Source organism: Oreochromis niloticus, linkage group LG14 (genome assembly GCF_001858045.2).
Source record: "Oreochromis niloticus isolate F11D_XX linkage group LG14, O_niloticus_UMD_NMBU, whole genome shotgun sequence".
Classification (NCBI taxonomy): Eukaryota; Metazoa; Chordata; class Actinopteri; order Cichliformes; family Cichlidae; genus Oreochromis; species Oreochromis niloticus.
Window position 1 is genome coordinate 37,128,901 of NC_031979.2, and position 18,828 is coordinate 37,147,728.

General features: G+C 40.5%; 1 long non-coding RNA gene across 1 annotated transcript; it reads right to left on the reverse strand.

Annotated features, from left to right (window-relative positions):
- Window positions 1-8,240: 8,240 nt before the first annotated feature.
- On the reverse strand, window positions 8,241-18,461 carry LOC109205045 (uncharacterized). Its single transcript, XR_002064511.2, has 3 exons — window positions 18,369-18,461; window positions 9,189-9,423; window positions 8,241-9,102 (listed from the first exon to the last, which is right to left on the reverse strand). It is a non-coding gene; the product is annotated as an uncharacterized LOC109205045 (long non-coding RNA).
- Window positions 18,462-18,828: the final 367 nt, after the last annotated feature.

An 18,828-nucleotide genomic window follows, 5' to 3' on the forward strand; every position in this document is an offset into this window, starting at 1 on the left:
TCTCCAAACTTTAAAGCATACAGACACTGAAACTGAAACATATCCCAAAAATGGAAACAGGAACCCAAAAACTTGACAACCACAAGAATCTAAGACATCAGATGCAGCAGCTCAAACTCTGTGATATTAAACAAGAATCCTCCAAAAAACATCTGGAACCATTTTCAAAGATTTTTAACCTTCATTTAACCAGGAAACATGAAAATCGCTTGAGATTAAAAATCTCTTTTACTGAGAAGGACAGCAATACCGTCATAACATACTGTACAAATCCATACACCAAGTACAAATACAGTTAGAAGTGAGTCCTTCTGTACACTCTGAGACCTGGCCGATAGATAATTTTGACACTATCCAACTGTTTTTTTGGACAGCTCTGCACAGATAGCTCTTTTCTTTAAGAGTTAATGATCGAACATGTCAAATGCCTTGGCTAGGTCATTAAAAATGGTTGCACAGTGTTGCTTGTTATGAATCGATGAAATCATTTATCTCTTGCTCTTGTAGTTATACTGTAACTCTTCCTGAAGCCTGACTGAAACTTGCTTTAAATCTTATTTACAGTCAGGAAGTATTTAAGGTGTTCACTAACAGGAGTAAATCATTTAGAAATGATTGTTTAAAACTGATGGATCCCCACCTTTAAAGAAAGGGAGAACAAAAGCAGATGGTTGGAATTTCATTTGTATCCAAAGAAATAGATGAATAACTATTGGGGCACTAAAATCAGCAGCTAGCTTTAAAAAGAAAGGCTCCAAATTGAGTCTAAAACTAAATGAGTGGCTGGCCAGAGAATTATCAGAGAATGCATCTGAGGAGAGCTAATAAGAAATATTTTTGAGTTTCAAGTATTACAAAATCTTTATGTATTTAGATGTAAGATGTATTTAATTCTTTATAGAATAAAATGCCCAGTCTCCACATTTAAAGAGAATTTATCTAATGCTTCCAGATAATGTCTGTAACTCCGCTGCTGGCTGCTTTGGTTTGAAATAGTTATTTTTTACCATAAAAACTTTAATCTTTCTGATAACAACCTTAATCCAGTGCTACTCTTTAAATCCCAACACTATGTTGAAGTCTGTGTCATAAAAAGTTGTGATCGATGATGTGAGTTGCGCTTCTACTGCTTTATATTCCAGGACAAGTGAGAGCCGCGAGCTCATTTGTAATGTTGGCTTTCTGTTTGGGAACGGCCACGCTGGCAGCTCTGAGGACCACAGACTTGATGATAAATGATGACATTCAGTCGCGATGACTTATCGTAAACATTTTAAGCCCTTTGAACAAACTACGAATCCTGTCATGTTTCTGATGAGGAACCCTCGCCTGTCAGCGTCCTTGAGCGAGACACTCATCACCCACTTGTTCCTTCATTACGAGTCTCTCAGGATGAAGACATCATCAGCTAAATACCGAAGTAATAATACTCCAAGGGCACATTGAAGGAAGTATAGGATGGTGCCCATTTATCTCATTTGAGTTCATCTGCACAGATTGCGCTAGCGAGCAAATTCTCATTTATTAATAAATTTCTCATTTGGTGCAGTGATTCAGTACAAGGCCTCTAGCAGATTCCTTGCTTTTTATGACTTGTGTGTTTCTCTGGTGCATCTGCCACACAGATTATTGTTCAGCTGTGCTGCAGAAGGCGTTCTTCATCACAGTGAGGCTTGTAACCTTCATTTGAGCCAGTAATGAAACTCGTATTTGCAGTTAATCAGGGTTGTATCTGGAAAGTTTTTGACTGAGCAGATTGGTAAATTCTCTACTTTGATTCAGGGCATTGAATTTAATCACAGCGGCAAGAGAACTGATATTCAGTTAATATCCTTGTGATCTTTAAACCCAGCAGCATCAAGGTTAACTCTTTAACTCGAAATCTTTTGTACAGCAGAATAACACGAGTCCCGGAGCCGCCACCTCTTCACAGGAGGAGACTGATATTTAAATCCTCGGCCTTATTTAAGGTAAACCATCGTACGTGGTTTTGGTCACGTCTTCAAATATACTCTGTAACAGCTAATTGAGTATGTATAAGCATACATGAAGGTATAACAGATCACACATTGATTTCTGTCTTAATTTGACCAATGTTCACTGAATACAACCGTCTGCTTTTCACAAGGACGAAACACGCCTATATGGGTTCTTTAGTAATTTAACACTGCACCTCTTTTCCTTATTCTTGTCTTTTTTATAATGGTCTTCCTTATAGTTGCTTGCTTCTTGGATAATTCATGACTTTAACGCTATCAAGTTTGTCAAAAACGTTCTTCAAAAAGACACAAAAAGCTGCAATAAAAAAGAAACAGTCTTCCACCACTGCTCAGCTTTCCTCAGGAAAGAGATTGCTATTTTAATTATTTAGACCACTGTCACCTGTAATGAACGTTATGTATTAATGGAATGCTTTTGTGTTAGTTGCCTCCTCTGTAAGGCTTCTGTTGAGCAGACTATACAAAGCAAAGATCTCTCAACTAAACTGAGTGGAGGCTGCCTGTGCAGTGCAGATAGCCTCAGCAGTCTGCTCTTATTCATACTTATACATGTAAAAGGGGAGGTGTTTCGATTAGATTCTGTAGGACTTAAATTTCCTCACTCATAATGAGGCAGGCTCACAGAAAAATACTATAGACGGTGTGAGACATGGATACAGCTTCCACATGTGAAATTAAAGCTAGCGCAGACGACCGTGTGGAGTAAAGAACTGAGGACCCAAACGCTGACAAACGGAAATGTAGAACAGAACTTTTTGAAGTTTTAGCTGAAAGCGAGCCTAAACTGGGGAAAACTGAAAAGTAAACATGAAAAACCTTAAACATGGAAACCTGGCGAAAATACATAAATATCTGCAAGCGTGAAACCTTAAAACATGGCATGAACATAACAGATGACCTGACAAAGGATGAATGAAAACTCACAGACTATATACAGACAGGAGGTGATCAGGGGAAGTGGAAACACACGGGGAAACAGCTGAAACAGGGGAAGCAAAACTAAACACACTGAACATGGAACACAAGACATTTAAATAAAACAGGAAACATGGAGCGAGGCAAACTTGAGGGAGACAGAGAGGGAGCAAGAAAGAGGGAAACTTAACCACAGCGGTCACGAAAAAGACAAAATGCTGGGTCACAGACTGAGCTCCCTGACAACCTTCTCACGGTGATACCTGAGACTTCCTGTCCTGCAGAAGTCTAACAGCCCTTATTCCTGATCTCTGTAAATAGTTTCCAGATATGGCTTCATGTCAAAATAACACAGTAAGTCTGGTTTAGTCATTTTTGGTTATTCTAGTGTCCCACTATCTCTGAGCATGCAGTTTCACAGTCAGGTCCACTCCTCATGCTGCTTTCAGCTTTAAGTGGTTAAAAAAAACACTCAGCTAAAAGCTTGAACCTAGTGGGTGATGTCACAGTGGCTATGCCAATCGTTTTCACTGTCTCTGATAAATATTATATATAGTCGGATGTTAGTCAGTGAGTATCCAGTTCAGCTAATCTTAAGTTGACTAGAAACAAAATGCTTCTATTTTGTGACACACGATAGTTTATTTTAGAGAAACAGTTTGTTGTGCAGGGTCGCCGGGCTAGACTCCAACCTATTTGTTTCCTGATTTGGTCACAGAAAGTATAGAAATGAAATAGCTTTCAGTTCAGTGCATACAGATTCAATGTCAGACGTCTTCATTGTGTTCACCAATCCAGGCCAAGGTGTGCTTCTATTTGTCTCAGCATCTCAGCACTCTTGTTTTACTCTTTCATGGCTTGGGCAGCATTGGGCAGTGCCTGGAACATGCTGTGGCACAACAGCATAACTTTGAAACAGTTGTGGAAATAGCTTGTCACCTCTTAACGCACTGATTTTTCACAAGCGAAGCATCCCAGTCCCATGGTTGGGCACAGATAGAGATCCCAATACACGCTTATCCTGCCAGGACGTGAAACACTCGACTGTGCATGAGCACAGTACACAGTGATCGTATTAGTCGAGTGAACCAGACGCTGGCGGTGCCCGGTGTTCTGGTCGAGTGTGAGCACGCCCTAAAGAATCAGAGCATGTTGGCATGAGTGTCAGTGATGGTTACTGAAGTGAATAGTGTGTAAAAAAACAGAGATGCACTGAGTTAAAGTGAAATCGACATGTATGCATGCCTGCACATGTGACGAGGCTCTAACAGTAATCGCTGTCTTTCACACTTGACGGCTGAAGGGTTGAAAAAAACGAACAAGCAAAAAGTGCAGCCGATTCTGCTGCGATCACAGAAACGAACACATCGTTGTTCAGAAACTTACCAACTGCACGCTAATTATCGGGCCATTTTTTGCACAATCAGCTCTCATCACCAAAAGCCAACCATTATATTTCCTGTCAGATTGTCCTTGAGGCAAGACAGTAAAACTGTAATTATGTAGATATTGCATATTCACAGATAGATGCATGAGTTAACACCGCCCTGCTGAGCGAGAGGCAGCTTTGATCAGTGAAGCTGATGACCAGCTCACACACAAATAATCTATGTGTTTCCCAGACTGCTGCTGTCAATGGATAAATGCTCCCGGGGGCTGTCTGGACTGTAAACAACACTTTAATAGTACAATCAATCTTTAATACCACAATCGCCTCTTTAATAAATAACTTTGCAATGAAACAGCGGATTGAGATCCAGCAGGTGGCCTGACCTGCAGGTAGCGATGCATGTAAGGTAAAAAGGAGAAATGAAAGAGGAGATCGAAGAAGAATAACGGCTCGTGGGGAGAAAACAGATGAGACGAATGGGAAGAAAAGGCAAAGAAAGACCTCAGAAAGAAGTAAAAGTAATAAATAGAAACATAGTGAGAGAGAGAGACGATGCTAATGAGTACCAGAAAAGAGAGCTTAAAGGAAGAGCAAATTAAGCCTCATAATAAATAGCACTGAGATGAAAAGGAAAGAGCGAGTTATTAGACAAATGTTTAAAGTAAGCAGAAATAACCCTAAATACTCACATGAACAGATATGTTAATAAGTTGCATTTTACTTAATGAATCAGCAGGAGGTAGAGGGCCTCAGGTAGGAGATGAGCAGAGAGGAGAAGAAACTAGGAGAAGAAAAGTAAAGAAGAGCAGACGAGAGAAGGAAATGGAAAAGAGAAGGAGTAATAAGGAGAGGAGCGAGAGGAGATGAAGAAAAAGGCGGATAAACCGTTAGAGAAGAGGAAAGCACGGGGAGAGAATTAATATGACAAAAAGAGGGATAGAAAAAAACAGCATAAAGACAAGATAAGTGGTGAAGTAGCACTGTGTGTGTGTGTGTGTGTGTGTGTGTGTGTGTGTGTGTGTGTGTTTAAAGAGTGATAAAACAGGAGTTAGTAATCCAGCAAGGGCCGGTGGAAGAGAGGACGTGTGCGTTTCAGACGCCAGAATCAAGTTGTTATTATGATGAAGGGATGTAGAGGAAAAACCAATCACAGCTGGCCTTCTACCAACTCTGCACAGAAGAGAGAAATTGCTATTCCCTTGAGAAACATCAATTTTGTCTGCCAACACACACTTAGCCGCACACACACACACACGGACAATGCGCAGTCTGACGGGTTGTACCTTTTCGTGGCTGGACCGACACTTCTTTACCATCAGAAAGCTTCTTCAGCAGTGGTCAAAGAAGCATCTTAGCTGGTAATTGCACATTGAAACTGCTGCAGCAGCAGGCTGGGATCAGCGCACACGCTTTGAGACACTCAGGCACATTTGAAGTGTTTGGCTAGAGCTCAGCAGTTTCATTGGCTTGTGTTTATTTCTGTCGATACAGAGCTGTCTGCATAAATTGACCACTGGGCAGCCTTGTTTTTATTACTTCATAAATGGACTGTAGCCTCCCACAGGATGTGTGTGTGTGCGCGTGTGTGGTCACTCCGAGCACACAATCAGTGCTGGTGTTTGCTCCGCCACATTTCTTCTGTACCGTAGAGTCTGTGGATGAATGTGCTTTGCTTTGTGTCTGTAGTTTGTGCTGGTTTACAGTTTTTAAAGAGTTGCACTCTGAGCTGCATTCACCGTGTCTCATCTTCTCCCTTAAGTTTCGAGCTTTGTTTGGAGCGAGGGATATCGACTGGGATTTCAGCGGCTCAGCTCTAAAGGCTTCCTCCGGGGAAAACGAGAGCGGCAAACGACTGGAAGAGCGAGATTCACCTTAAACGCCCCTTACATTGAAGGGGAAATTGATCTTTTCGTGCGCTTCCTCCCAAGACGTTCACACCGACTGGAACGCATACATATGCCTGTTCTGCAGAAACAGAGAAATTTCAGGGGTTGCATCGGGTGTAATGCAGAGCTGGATACACCGGTTAACCTCGCCATCAAAGGGAAACATGGAGCGCACGTTCTCTCGCACATCGATAGGCTTCATTAGCTTTTCGATTTCCAAGTTTGAAATGACCCAGAAGTGGGTTTATCCGTGTGGTGTTATAACATCCCATCTGTTGAGTCGTATCCCATCGTACGAGTTCAACAGAATTGAATTCAAATGCACAAGTGAAGCAGGTGGTTTAGAATCGCTTGAAAGCTGTCAGTCAGCTCAGTATTTTGCTATATAATTTCAGGATAAAGGGAAATGTCACAGAACTAGCTTGACTTAAAGTTGAATAAATAACATACCTGTCACTTAACACTGTTTTTCCATTAAGAGGCCAATTTGAAGGTAATATGGACCAGAACAATAAAAGGAACTTTTTTTAAGGTTGGGATTAACTTTTCACAGGTTTTGGTATCCATGTCCCGGTTAGTGAAGGCCTTTCTGCATGGACCCTGAATTGGCCATGGATATGAGGAAGCTGTGGAGAATAAAGCATCATATTACTGTATTGGTGTTTGTGGTTTATCCTGAGTGGTAGAAACATCTAAACACTTCATTTCATGTCACATTCCTGTTAGCTGGTTAATATACTTGGATCATAGCAGCAGTCACACTGTGAGTTTGTCAACCTAAATTTCTGATACTGTGAAGAGTTTTGCTTCAGAGTCTCACTGGTTTTAAGCCAACAGCCACCTTTGAGCCTCTTCTCAGTGCTGCTGGACCACTGTTTCGGATCCTAGAATTCCACGTGTACTGTGATTTTCATGATAAAGTTATTCCAAACAAACCAAGAACCAAACCAGTCTTTAGTTTCTCATTTTAAGTAATCCCTCAAACCTCAGACATCTATATCAAACTCACCCAGCTTTTGTGTGGAGGATCATCTCGGATAATGAATGATGGATCTATCGCAAAGACAGAGAAACTAAACATCAGTTTTCTGTGTAAGAATCATCGAATGTGTGTGGGGTTGTTATAGAAATGTGGATGAAAGTCAAGTGACATCATTTGTATGAGACACAAGCACAACAATGGAGGACGTCATGGCGATGATATACCTGCAGACTCGAGGACCGCGCTGTTGTTTTTGTGCAGCCTTTTTCCTCATTGCCGGGTTTCAAAAATGCCAGTTTTGGTTTTTTTTAAGAGGATGCTCTCATGAGTTGATTGGCCAGCCTGTGACTTGCCAATCAATGGCATGCAGTCTGTTGATATCACATTTCCAGATGGACTCAGATCGCTTGGAACCGTGGACTAGTAGGTGGTAAAAAAGTACCTGGTAGCAGGTACTACCACCTAATGGAAAAGCCTAAAAACTGAGTGGAGAAGGTACCAGTGGAAAAGCCCTTTTAGTTATTTACTCAGCAATTAGTTTCTGTCAGCAGGTCTTCAACTGTTGCAGTATTACTTACACTGATGATAGCCCCTCCAGGGGAGTTACTGACTATGCCGCTCACTGACAACAGGGTTACCCTATTAGTCATTGCTCAAAGACAGCATTAGGGTGTCAGCAAGCCATCTCAATGCAAATGACTTCTTCTTAAATACTGAAATATCTCAAAACACCTCAAACACAAATCAGGAAAGATCAGAAAGTATTTGATTTGACTATTGAATTTTTAAAATACTCCTTTCCTTGTAGCTGTTTGACTTTGGTTGGTTTGCTTTATTCTTTTCTTGTCTGTGTTTCTTTCAACTAATCCTGAGAGCTATGGAGTTTTGACCTTTTGAACATGCTTCATGCTGCCGGCTTTAGAAGAATAACTTTGCTCCTGGACTGAAAGTTCTTTACTGAGTAGCATATTGACAGGCAGTGAAAAGAAAAGAAAGAATGTTGCTACTAAACACATCAGTTTGAAAAGGCAGCACTGAAGAATCAAATGACTCTAAAGGTTTTGTTGTCTTTACAGTTTACCACTGGCAGGGTTAAGTGCCTCGTTCTGTGGCAGACACATTGACAGGCGCACAAAATAAAATTGGATACGTCGATGTATTCCTATAAGGCAGCATTGTGGAAGTAGTTTGAGTTGAATGAGCTGAATGAGCCGTATTACGAGTTTGTGCGCCGATGTGTGGCATTGTGTTGGTTTTTGTGCATTGTGCTGCTGATAAGGCGGCTGTGTCGCTGCATTTCACCGCATTGTTCCTGTGATAAGGAAGCAGCGGAGGGAGACATTTCCTCTGCAGGAGACAGAGATGCTATCAGAGCAGGACAGGGTGGTGAGAACATTAGGTGTTAGGTGGGGGGGTGTTTGTAGGTGTGGCTGGAATAGATGGGCCAGGAGTGTGCGTGTTCACAGTGTGTGATCAATGTGTGGATATAACAGGTGAAAAGTGTGCGTGCAGGGGTTTGTAGGTAACAGAAACAATGCTGGAGTATAATGCAAACTCTTGCATCCTTCTGCATTGCCATTTTGAGTTCATAATTCCATTTAGACTATTAAACATGGCTACCTGATGACTGTGAGTGTTAAACTTTGTACACATCTTGTCAGGGTTCACTGGTGCAGGACTGATGAAAGTCAAAACGAGTTTATTTACAGCAGGCACAACAAGTGTGATATATAAGCATATATACAGTGAAGGGAGGGAAAAGGGGCTCCAGGGAATCCAAGGGAAAGTCCAGGGCAGGGAAACATCCACCCTCCTCTTCACACAATCAGTGACTCACAACATTCCAAAAGCCAGTCCACGAAAGGGCTCACTCACGCTCATCCTCACGAGATCCACAAGGAAGGGTAATATGCAGGGGTCCAGGGAGGTCTGTACAGAAGAGAGATAAATCGACGTTAGAGAAGAGCGCTAGGAAACTCGAGGGAAATTACTAGGCGAGCTGGGGCTACACTGACGGGGGTTAGCACAACGATCCAGTGAAGACCCTTCTTCTTCTTCTTCATATTATTTATTGGCATTAGGCAAACAGCAAAATGATGCATTACCGCCACCAACTAGTGTGGAGTGTCACTGAAGACCCATGCTCTGCCAAGACCTTAAGTAGGCCAGAGGAAATCACTGGTGATGAGCGGCAGGTGAGTCATGACACACAGGTGAGGGCCGAGGCGGGGACCAGAGCCTGACTCCGCCCTGGCGAGTAGGAGTGAGAGAAACAACAACAATGGGAACATGACACATCTCGCCCTTTCTAGTAAAAGGGTCCACAAAAGGACCAATAAAATCTTCTTTTTAGTGCTAGCTACCCAAAGACAGCATTTACTTTCTAGAAACTGTGGGTGAAAAGCAGATTGCATATTTTGCTGGGTTGTTTAGTGTTTATGCGTGTTAGATGAAACCTTCAGTGTTAAATGAAACTGAACATTTTGTTAAGTAAGTCATCTGATTCCTTCGCTGTTGTTTAAAACAATAAATGGAAGGTTGGAAGCTGAAATGATCTGACTGATAATGTAAAAGTGACCCAAAGCCCACCAACATAATGGTACATGAGCAATGAAGCATATCCTGGACTGGTGTGATACCACAGTGTGATATCAACTAGCACAGCACTTAAAAAAACGAGAACGCCACAAGGTTATAGTGTGTACTTTTACATGCATTTTAAAGATGTGCAGTTGTGTACTTTGATCACTTTTGTGAGAATTTAGGAGATTTTTTCATGCATTTGCAAATGTGTAGGGTTTCTTTTTAACCAAAAAGCTTTCCATGGAGTCACAGTTTAAAAATACCCCATAAATAATCATGTTTTTATATTAGCCTTTTAAATGCACCTTTTTCCAACAGATGCCAGTTCTTATCCCAGTCCTATTCTTGGAGTAAACGCTGCTTCTTGTGTCTTTTCAGAGAGCCAAAGCCCAGGAGTATTTTTCTTTCCTCTGAAAAACAAACCCTAAATGTGGACTCTGTAGTTTCATTTCATTTGCATTCACTTATTATCTTCTCCATTTGATGTGGATCCCTGGAAGTAATGCACCTGCAGTCACCTTAACATTAAAGTGCCTGTATTCATTTTTCTTGGTACATTGCTCCAATCCTTACCTTGTACAAAAACAAGAAGTTTTATTGACAAGTCATAAAGGCCATGAAATAAACACAGATGCTTCCAAGTTTGTTGGCTGAAGCTGCTGTGACCACGTGACAAATTGTCTCGTTTATTCTGCATAAGAACATTAAATATGATGTATAAGTAAAATTATTTTCTTGCTCAGTTCTCTTTTCAAGTGTTCCTGAGCTTGAGTTCTGTCGGGATCTGTCTTTGGATGTTTTAATATAGTCCTTCCCATGGGCCAAGGATGACACGCTAACATTTTCTTTCAAAATAATGTAAAAAGGCAGCCATAGCTGTGAAGTTCCTGTTGGACACAGAGCTTAACCAAATTCAACCAACCATGATGCTGTCATATAGAAACAATTTACAAGACTGTGTTCTTCTCATTTCCCATGGCTCTTTGAATTTTAAACATGGATGATGAAATTATGACTCAACTCAGTTTCAATGTTTTCTCTTAAGATAATATAGAAGTGACCTGATTTTTTATGAATGTTTTTAACACTACACTACAGTGTGTGTATATATATGTTTGTGTGTGTGTGTGTGTGTGTGTGTAAACTTGTATCTGTAACCTTGTATATGAACATTTGATTAGATTCCAGAGTTCCTTTTCCTGTTTCCTGTCTTCTGCAGTGCAACAAATACAGTTTGACTGTAGAAGACAGCAAACACACAACATCTGACACATCATCACAGACTGTCGTGTTGGTTTAATGAAAAGAAAGTCAATAATTGGCCTTTTTCTATCCAGCTGTGAGCCACTTCAGTCTGATTTCATGTTGTTCACATGCCCAGTGTAATTTTCCACACAACAGTATCTCATAGAACAAAAAGTATTCGTAGCAGTGTGATATGACCATGCCACGGCTTTCATCACTTCATCCTCTGTCTATTCATTATTACATATAATTGTTCCATTTTCATATCTTTTAGTTTTTCGCTGGAATTCTGGTTCGATTTAAAGACTAAGACTGGTTGGGTGCATGACAACATAATGGCTTTTTCAACAGCAAAAATGAAGTATACACATTTTGATATATGATATAGCACAAATGAGAAGAAAGGACTGGTTATCTTCTCTGGAACCAGTTTCCAATTTGGATTTGGGAGTCAGACGCCCCTCTACTTTTATGGTTAAACTCAAAAAATGTTTGTTTTTGATAAAGCTTGTATTTAAGGCTGGAACAGGTGACCATGAGCCTTCCTGTAGTTATGCTGCTGTAGTTTCAAACTGCTGTGATGCACTGAGCAGTTCTTTTCACTCTCCTGATATTTATATACCACTGCTGCATGTCTTTAAATCCTTGTCTTCTCTCTCCCCTAACCTGTGATTTGTCCTGTTTCCTTATCTTCTCTGTCCATTTTCCTCATTCTCCCTCTCCCCAACCAGTCACAGCAGCTGGCTGCCCCTCCCTCAGCCTGGTTCTGCCAGAAGTTTCTTCATGTTAAAAGGGGAGTTGTTTGATTTTTGGGCTTCTCTTCTGGAAACTGTAGGATTTTTTACCTTACAGTATAAAGCACCTTGAAGCAATGCAGTTATGGTTTGGCGCTATATAAACGAACTGGAAAACTAAACCTGTATTAGACAGATAGACAGAAAGCAATGAAGTAGAATGTCCAAATAAGGAGGTAGTAATAGGGTCGTAGCATGGACCACTGTCAGGTGTCAGAAACTGTGGTAAAATATGGGAAGATAACTGAGGAAATGTTAGGGGCAGTTTTGCCCTGAACAGATTGGTCACAGCCAAAGTTCCAAAACAAAAAATAGTCCAAGAAAAGCTCATGGATGGCGACGGGTGGTTTCTTTCAGAACACACTTCTGACTTGATTTTTTGAAAAATAAACGGTGTTTATTTGATGGTAAATATAAACTAAAAATCAACCCAATAACTTCTTACAACTTAGACGTAAATGAAAGTCAACCTAATCTGGTTCAACAAGTGGTCAAAAAATCATTGTAAACCCTCCCACCTGACATTTGACAAACAAAACAAACATTTCCACCACACTCCCACAGTGTGATCTTCATCCCTTAATTAATAGGAGGGTCCAAAAGTTACCAAACTAATCATAACTTTTCCAAAAGTAAAATTAATTACAGATTTAAATGGCAAAACTAGCTTAAGTATATCCTTAGTGTTTTTCAAGAAAAAAACAATAATGGAGACAAACTATGATTCATAAAATTTTAACAAAAATGGCCACAACAAGATTGTCTAAAGCCAAAAGACAGCTGTCACAGTGGGGTGCATTTGTGAAATGGACCCAAGTGCAGACACGGCAGGAGACGGAATTCAACTTTAAACAAAAAGTGAGTCTTTATTAGGGTTGATGACGAAAGTGCAAAAAGAACGTGAACAGTGATGAGGGCTGAACTAAAACCTAAACTGGACACACTAGAAATGACTATGACCACTATGAACATGATTTTGCGCAGGCATGAAAGAAACTATGAAATACAAACATGGACTAGATACATGAACATGCCCTGAATAGAATCATGTAATACGTGGGACTTTACATGACAGGGGTAACACAGACGACCTGACAGTGAACAAAGGAAGGAGGAGAGGACTTAAACACACACAGGAGGTGATCAGTGGAAGTGGAAACACAGGGGGAAACAGCTGACTGGAATAAACATAATGGCGCCACAGAGGAAGTGAAACTAAACACAATGAACAAAGACTCTTTTAAAATAAACCAGGAAACACTGAGAGTCGTAGACATGACAACTAACACAGAAGACAAGAACAGACTCACAGTAGGGGACATAGATGGAAACCTAAACTAGAATAAATCCTCGACCCCGCCCCTGACAGAAGCTGCTGCAGTGGCGTATCATCTAATATGGGATGTGTCAAATGCTTTCCCTATCATCGATCAGAAAAGGTTAGTGACGAGCATCACCATAACCTTTGATTTCTTACCTGAACAGTGATATTCATCCATCAGTTACTTTTCCCATTACCTTTATGATGCCTAAATTGTAGCTTGTACAGCCCTGTATATTTGTTGACTAGTCTTTTCTAAACACAGGTGCCTTAACCATTATCAAACTCTCCTACAGATCTACATTCAGGATTATCCGATTGCTACACTCCCTCTTTCATGTGGAGGAGGGCAACCTTTAGCTTTTTCTGTGGGAGTGACTACAACTAATAACGGCTGTTAAATGATCCAATTTGAAACAGGTGATCAAAATGTAAAACACTGCCACTACAAATTGTGTAACTCAACCAAACACCATCCATGTTATAAATACGCTTCTAGAAAGTCCTCCTGGGCAGCAATATCTGCCGAATGTCTGCCAGGTAAAATCTAAAAGGTGTGGGGGGATGTGTAAAGGTAACGCTACCCCAGCCAACCCCACTTTTCAGCTCCTCTTCAAGCAGTTTCATTGGAGCAGACAGAGGTTAAGCACCTTGCTCAGGGGCACTTCAACACTATTTACTGAGACAGAGCAGCTTTGGCTGATTTCCCCTGCCATATCGGAGCTTTGAACTGTGACCTTCCAATCACAAGCCCACTTCTCCAGGCCTTGGGGCTGAGAGTGAACCCCACCCCTCCCAACCAGACCTGATTAATGTAAGAGGGTAAAGTGGATGAGACAGAAGAGGCAGAGGTTATTCTTCCCCCTCTGTCTCGTTGCTCTCTCTGTCTTGTTGTAGCTATCTGTCTTTGCCACAGGCTACTCTGTATTATAGATGTTCACTATATGTAGCTTTCCCTCAACACGGATTAAAAGTTCATTTAATCTAAGCTCTCTCTCTTTGTATACGTGTGACTGAATCCTGAAGGCAGTGTGTTACTATGTTCATCCTGGTTAAACCAGGAGGTCAGCTCCTGTCAGCCTCCCCTCTGGTTTGGTTACATGCAGAGATGTCCTGTTTGAATGCAGCACAGGGTCCTGTTTGAAGTATGTCTCATGAAGTTCAGCTGCTTTGACTTCTGCTCCTGCTTGAGGCTTTAAAATAATAATGTCATTCCTTAACATTGCATCTCAGTGATGTGACTAGCAAAACCTGGCCTGCACTTACAATTGCCGCAAAGGCAAATACGACTGAAATTTAGGAAATGTTTTTCTGCTTGTGGTTTGTAGCCTCTAAACCAGCACGACAGAGAGGATTTTGCAACCCTTGTGCTTTGACCTTCTGGGGACCCGCTTCTCTAGCAGGTGAATAAAATGGTCAGCTGTCTCTGAGGTTGCTCCTGTCTGCTTTAACCCATTTTTATTCTTTGGCTTCTGGCCTCAGCCAGACTTAGCTTTTCTTGTAATAAAATAAATAAATAAATTTCTTATGTCTTATGTATTTTTATTATTTAGTCCCAGTGTACAACACTTTGTGTCAGCTGTGGTTGTTTTAAAGTGTTTTATAAATAAAGATGATGATGTCTGTAAGTACCCGATTTCCTCCTCAACAGGTGGGTCAGTCTCAACAAAACCTTCACAAATGCAGTGACTGTTAATATCTATGTTCTAAAAAAACATTTATTATGAAGCTCATCATTAGGAACAATGTTACATTCCCTGTTTGCATTTGTTTCACGCGTCTGTGTCACATGTTTGATGTATGTCATAAATTTTACGAATCAGAATTTTGTTTTATTCACCATTAAACATGGAATAAGGAACTTAAAAAAGTGCTGCAGGCTCTGCTGAAAATAGCTAAATCATAATTAAGCTGAGAAACAAGCACTGTTGGAAGCAAATGGAGCCATCACCTGACCTGAAGGATATTTTTCAGGATTGATGTTTTCTGTAAAATTACAAAAACATTTATATTCCCTGAAAAACGTTCATTAAATTTCAACAGAACCAGCGTTTGTTCACGGCTTCTGTTCAAAGGTTTTGCCTGTTGAATGTTAGCATGTTGTTTTGGATATTTGCTGTTGTGATATTTTCAAGGTGTGACTAAGCATAGTAGAAAATAACTTGTGCAGTACCATTACTATAGCTTATAGAAAAACCTAAATTTGTAATTGTAATTTTATATCCTCCTGAGAACCAGCCTCTGTAATGGACATTTGTTTTTGGTCTTTATCTTTTGACTTATTTGAGCTTTCCTAATAGTCCTAATGTACGAAATAGAGGATATCCTGGGCTTTCCGTCGATATCTCCTGCATTTGAGTGGCTTCTTTTAGCTCCAAAGAGGAAGGAAATCACAAAAATCAGGAGGGTATAGTCATCAAAATAATAATCGTGCTCAGTATAACCCACCCAAGACTGAAATACTTATTTTATTTTTATTTTATTTCAATTATGATCACACACTGTTGCTGTAAAATAACATCCTCCTTTCCAGGAACCTCAGACGGCTGACACTTTTCTGCAATAATTCATGTCATTTCTACCAGTGAAAAGGCTTCAGTCAATAGGTGAAGACCTATTTCTCTCATATCCAGAAAGCAGAGACCTCAGACAGAAACTATTGAAGAGTTGAAGTGCGACCGAATGAGGCAGCGAGATGGAAAGCTCTTCTGTTTTCCATCTCCCCTTCATATCGATTTGTTCTCCGTTCTGCTGCCGCTGCCCTTGAGACTTCTGTCCCTAATTGATACTTGACTGTGTTTTATCACAGTGGTTACGGCAACATTTAAAGCCATAAATATCACGAGATACAAACACAATATTACACAAGACAAATTCCATGAAAGTTTAAGCTCTCCAGTCACACAGAACAGGACACAAATGGGTATTGGCTTCAATCACCCAATCACACACATTGCTAATGTTCATCAGGGGCAGCTCAGGATTCAGTAACTTGCCCAAGGATGCAGACCGGGGGAACTCCGGGTTGGTAGATGAGCATCTCTTTCTCCTGAGCCACAGTGTGTGTGTGTGTGTGTGTGTGTGTGTTTTTAAGTCAAACATGGACGCTTTTAAAATGTGTCTTAAAACCTATTTTTACTCCTTGGCATATGACACTGTATGACCCTGATTTTATTGTTTTTAATCTATTGGGCTCATTTTATTGTTTTTAATTCTAATTATCATTTTATACTTTTTTATTTTTGCGCTATTTGTGCTCATTTTATTATTTGCTGTCACTCTTATTTATTTATTTATTTTGGGTCAATCTTTTTTTTTTTTTCAACTTATTCTTGTATCATTTTTGTAAGTGTACAGCACTTTGTGTTCAGCTGTGTTGTTCTGAAAGTGCTATATAAATAAATTGCTTGCTTGCTATTTAAAGGAGAAGTTATTAGCTAACACTGAAAAATCTCGGTCCAAGAGCATCCATTAGCTGTATGGGTGCAGCTTGCTAACCACACACACAAACCTGCTAACTGGTGCTTTATAAAACAGTAATAAAATATCAACATTTCACTTGTTGAAGCTGAGGCATGCACTTGCTCTGTTAGGTAGGTAATTGCAATGAATCCCACAAAAATCCCAAATATTTAGTCAATAATTGTATAAAAATGCACTAAAAAATAGCATTGGAGCGCTAACAGGTCCCGTTCTCCAGCAGACAGCTAGAGCCCAGCTGTCATCTCTCAGAGCACCCATGGCATCAATAATGTAGAAACCGAAACCTTAATCTAATTTAAATGGATGCGTTTTGACAGAATCACAAGGAGCAAAGCTACTTTTTAAACCGGACTCCCAACATATTTATTTCTTAGATTGGCTCTTTGAATCTGCAGTGATCGTCTGAGGAACTGCAGCGTTTGCCATTTTTTTTGTGCTTGGCTTTTTTTCAGGCACACAGGTCGCTGCTTGGTGTGACGCTAATGCCCCCAAGTTCCCATTAATCCAGTGCACACAGCAGACAGCAGAGTCATTATTTGCCTACACACCCAGAGACCAACTGTCCCTCTTCTGATGGACTTGGTTTTCAGTGTGTTAATGAGTTTGTCTGAATCTTTACACGGTGCTGCTTTTCACAAGCCTAATGCAAGACACAGTTAGTTACTGCACTTTTGGAAGGAAATTTTCCAATTAATTTACCAGAACCAATTAGCTTTGGCGGCGTTCGCTCAGGGGCAGCTGTCCTCTTAGCCCAGCTGGGAATCTTATCTGTGTGATAAATAAATAAATCATCACATCACTGTGAGTTTTGTCTAACTTTTCAGTCTCACTGTGAATATATTTAAAAATAATGATGAAGGGATTGTCGAACCTCCTCCAACATATTAAACTTATAAGTCAGTGTATCTTTGGATGCATTAAAAATATCAAAGAAAAACCTTTTTGGTCCACATTTTCTGTGCTTTTTCAAACCAGACAGTCTGAGTGCTGCTCACTGACCACGTGCTGCAGACTGCAGTGATGAGCCTGTAATGGAACTATCACCCTCTGAGAGCAGATGGAGAGAGCAGAGGCTCTGAGAACTCATGCAGGTGTGTTGTGTCTGCTGCGGTGTGTAATGCATGTTTGTGTGTCTGCATCTCACGGTTAAAGTGAAAGAGAGGCAGAGACAAAGGCCAGACGTACGTGCATGCTTCTCTGGCCTCTCTGAAACCGAGCTAAAAGGGGTTATCTGGCGTTGGTGGTGGGGGTCAATCTCTCTTCAAGTCTATTTGTTTTCCTTTTTCATCTGCACCACCTGTTCCTCCCTTCTCCCGTGGTCTTTAATCTTCATCTCCCTGCTGCAGGAGGTCTGAAAGCCCCCTTTGGGTCCTTAGCAGGGGCTCTGTGTTCAAAATGAACCTTCATGACTGGAAAATTAAATGAAAAAATGCTTTGAAATTCACTAGGCTGTAATTCATATTAATTTTTCAGTGTTTTTTTTTTTTAAATTACACCTACACTCACAGTATGAGACTGATTATCATCCTCCAATACAAATGTTTGATGTTAGCCTAATACAAACCCGAGCTGCTGAATGTTAAGAGCTCAAAAAATGACGGATTTGGAAAGTGGCATGCATTCAGATCTACATAAAATATCACTTTTACTCTACAAACATATAAACAATAAAGGTGACTTAGAGTTGGAATCATCCAAGCAAAAAGTCAGTATCATTATTTTATAATCAGAACAGTACATAAAAGTGTAACAGCAGAAAGTCGTCTTACTTTGGAGTTCATGGTTGGAGGCTGAAAGCGTGATGTGGATGGTTCAAGCCCGACAGGGAGTGTTTGCTGCTCGTCACTCCCCGTGTCCCTCCCTTCCACCGCTCCAGAGTCGCTCTGAAAAGGAAGGGAGAAAATATGAAAAACATGCTCTGTGCTCGGTTAATGACAAGAGGAAGCAGCAGATACTTTTCAGACAAAACCATCTGCAAGAAAATAAATTCACTTTCAGATTCTGGTTTAGATAAATTTCACAAAAGCCTCATGTTTTGTTTCTTAACTGCAACAATTAAGCATTTTGAATTTACAACAGCTGTTTCATTCAGCTGTTCGTTCTCTGAGTGCCTTCTCCTCGATGCGCTGCAATATTTGGAGCCATCTATCATGCCAAAGCAAGTTAAACAAACTTATAATTATTTACCTAATGTCTTATTAAATTATTCTCCAGACTTCAGTGTTTCTG